We start from the raw sequence: 3,894 nt of genomic DNA, 5'->3' as shown, positions 1-3,894 counted from the left end.
TAAAATGAAGAACGTAGAGTCCTGAGCTTTGAGATTGAGCCAATTCTTTGTCCTTCGAATTTTGAGGGTTCCACTTTTCTCATCCATGCCATGCCAATCACTGAGCTTTCCCGAAATGTTTATCTTTAAGTAGCATTAGCTTAATGAACTATATGTTGTTAGGAATTACGAAAACCACCCAGGGATAGTTGCACTTTCAATCTCCCCCTTTTTGGTAATTGATGACAACATATAGATCAAAGCTTCGACAAATGATAAATAAGATTGAAAAGACATCATCGCTTTGAGAAGTATGTGATAAGCAAGGGCTCCCCCTAAATTTGTGCATTATTTAAAATTTGCTTTTGAATGCAAATGCGCAATCGATTGGGATCATGGGTTACTCTTCCATGACAACACTCTCTCTCGAAGCCTATGATCTATACATTTTTCTCCCCCTTTGGCAACAAGTTACCAAAAAGTTCAAAAATGCATAGTGCTAAACGATTCTCAGGCTTGATCTTCGGGAGGTGGTGTAGAGAGAACTCCAAGGACGTAGGCTTCCGATGAAGTAGTTGGAGCTTATGGAGTGGGTGCTGGAGGTGTCACTGGAGTTGTGGCTGCTGGTGCTGACACTGAAGCTCTAGTATCTGTGACTGGCACTGCAACAGACCTTGGACCTCGTGGCACTCGCTTGAAAGCATCAGTGGTAGACTTGCCCTTCTTCTCCTCTGCTTCCTCCTGTAGCTGCTCAATTGCAATTTGGATCTCAATTACCTTGACATCCAGATCATAGAACTTCTGCTCAACAATCCTCTCCAAACTCTCCTGGTTTTGAGTCAGGGTGGCCAAGCCCTTCTCAATCCTCAATGTGGATTGGATCAGATATCCAAGTTGATCTTGTTTGGATTTCAAGAACACTTGAGATGCCTCTTCAACAGTTGGCATCTTTGCAGCTTTATCTGCCTTTGCCTTCTCTCTCTTCTCATGTGCTTGAGCTGAACATGGTACATTTTCATCCATCACCATAGTGTTGTCTTCAAATTCAGGGTATATGGGCAGGTTCTCCTTATCCAAAAGATATGCGCATGTGCCCATCTTTGAGTTGATGAGCTCCTGAATTTGTGGGGCATACCCACAGCTTCTCTTCTGGTCAGCAGCAGTCCTCTTGATTGTCTCAACAATCAAACTCATGACCTTGAACTTCTGTGGGACATCAAATATGTGCAGCAAGTTTATAGAATGTCCTCTGATCATCTTGTGATCACCTGACTTGGGTAACAGTGCGTGCCTTACAATCCAGTTTATGGTAGGCATACCACACAACAAGTAGTGGACAGATCCAAACTTATGTGTATTGATACGTCTCCAACGTATCTATAATTTTTTATTGTTCCATGCTATTATATTATCAACCTTGTATGTTTTATATGCATTTATATGCTATTTTATATGATTTTTGGGACTAACCTATTAACCTAGAGCCCAATGCCAGTTTCTGTTTTTTCCTTGTTTTAGAGTATCGCAGAAAAGGAAAATCAAATGGAGTCCAATTGACCTGAAACTTCACGGGACTTATTTTTGGACCAGAAGAAGACCACGGAGTATCAGAGTTGGACCAGGAGAGTCCCGGGCTGCCCACGAGAGTGGGGGGCGCGCCCACCCACCTGGGCGCGCCCCCCTGCCTCGTGGACAGCCCGGAGGTCCACCGACGTACTTCTTCCTCCCATATATACCCATATACCCTAAAAACTTCGGGGAGCAGAATAGATCAGGAGTTCGGCTGCCAGAAGCCTCCGTAGCCACCGAAAACCAATCTAGACCCGTTCCGACACCCTGCCGGAGGGGGAATCCCTCTCCGGTGGCCATCTTCATCATCCCGGTGCTCTCCATAACGAGGAGGGAATAGTTTTCCCTCGGGGCTGAGGGTATGTACCAGTAGCTATGTGTTTGATCTCTCTCTCTCTCTCTCGTGTTCTTGAGGTGGCACGATCTTGATGTATCGCGAGCTTTGCTATTATATTTGGATCTTATGATGTTTCTCCCCCTCTACTCTCTGGTAATGGATTGAGTTTTCCCTTTGAAGTTATCTTATCGGATTGAGTCTTTAAGGATTTGAGAACACTTGATGTATGTCTTGCGTGGGATACCCGTGGTGACAATGGGGTATTCTATTGATCCACTTGATGTATGTTTTGGTGATCAACTTGCGGGTTCCGCCCATGAACCTATGCATAGGGGTTGGCACACGTTTTGGTCTTGACTCTCCGGTAGAATCTTTGGGGCACTCTTTGAAGTACTTTTGTGTTAGTTGAATAGATGAATCTGAGATTGTGTGATGCATATCGTATAATCATACCCACGGATACTTGAGGTGACATTGGAGTATCTAGGCGACATTAGGGTTTTGGTTGATTTTTGTCTTAAGGTGTTATTCTAGTACAAACTCTAGGGCTGTTTGTGACACTTATAGGAATAGCCCAACGGATTGATTGGAAAGAATAACTTTGAGGTGATTTCGTACCCTGCCATAATCTCTTCGTTTGTCCTCCGCTACTAGTGACTTTGGAGTGACTTTTTGTTGCATGTTGAGGGATAGTTATGTGATCCAATTATGTTATTATTGTTGAACTTGCACTGGTGAAAGTATGAACCCTAGGCCTTGTTTCAACGCATTGCAATACCGTTTACCCTCACTTTTACCATTAGTTACCTTGCTGTTTTTATATTTTTAGATTACAAAAAACCTTTATCTACCATCCATATACCACTTGCATCACCATCTCTTCGCCGAACTAGTGCACCTATACAATTTACCATTGTATTGGGTGTGTTGGGGACACAAGAGACTCTTTGTTATTTGGTTGCAGGGTTGCTTGAGAGAGACCATATTCATCCTACCCCTCCTACGGATTGATAAACCTTAGGTCATCCACTTGAGGGAAATTTGCTACTGTCCTACAAACCTCTGCACTTGGAGGACCAACAACATCTACAAGAAGAAGGTTGTGTAGTAGACATCAAGCTCTTTTCTGGCGCCGTTGCCGGGGAGGCGAGGAAAGCGGCACTAAGACCCCGTCAACTAAGCTCTTTTCTGGCGCCGTTGCCGGGGAGTTTAGCGCTTGAAGGTATATCTTTAGATCTTGCAATCGAATCTTTTTGTTTCTTGTTTTAGCACTAGTTTAGTTTATAAAAGAAAACTACAAAAAATATGGAATTGAGTTTGCCTCATACGCTTCATCTTTTTAATATCTTTTGTGATTATGATGGAAAAGAAAATTGTGCCAAAGTGTTAGAATAAGAATGCATTAAAATGTTTGGCACTAAATATTTGAATGATGAGCATGATTGCAATGTTGTTAGTATGAATTCCTTGAATATCCATGATGCTAATGATATGCAAAGCCACAAGCTTGGGGAAGCTATGTTTGATGAAGATGATATTTTTTGTCCCCCAAGTTTTGATGAGCAAATTTATTATGATGAAAGCATGCCTCCTATTTATGATGATTATATTGATGAAAGTGGATTTGGAGAGGTCATGACTTTATTTTGTGATGAATCCACTATTCCGGAAGAGGTTCCAATCGATTATGATGAGAACAAAGTTGCTACTTATGATAATTATTGTGATGATACATATGCTATAAAAAGTAGTGATGATTATATTTATAAAACTTGTCATGATTATGATTACCCCTTTTCTGAACATTACTCTTTTAATGTGGAAACAATTTATAGTATTCAAGTCTCTTATGATACTACCACTATTCTGAATGAGAAGAATTTTGCTTATGTGGAGAGTAGTAAATTTTCTATGCTTGTAGATCATGAAAAGAATGCTTTAGGTTCAGGATATATTGTTGAATTTATTCATGATGCTACTAAAAATTATTATGAGGGGGGAACATATGC

This window comes from Triticum urartu, chromosome 7 (assembly GCF_003073215.2).
Source record: "Triticum urartu cultivar G1812 chromosome 7, Tu2.1, whole genome shotgun sequence".
Classification (NCBI taxonomy): Eukaryota; Viridiplantae; Streptophyta; class Magnoliopsida; order Poales; family Poaceae; genus Triticum; species Triticum urartu.
This window is presented reverse-complemented; position numbering follows the sequence as displayed.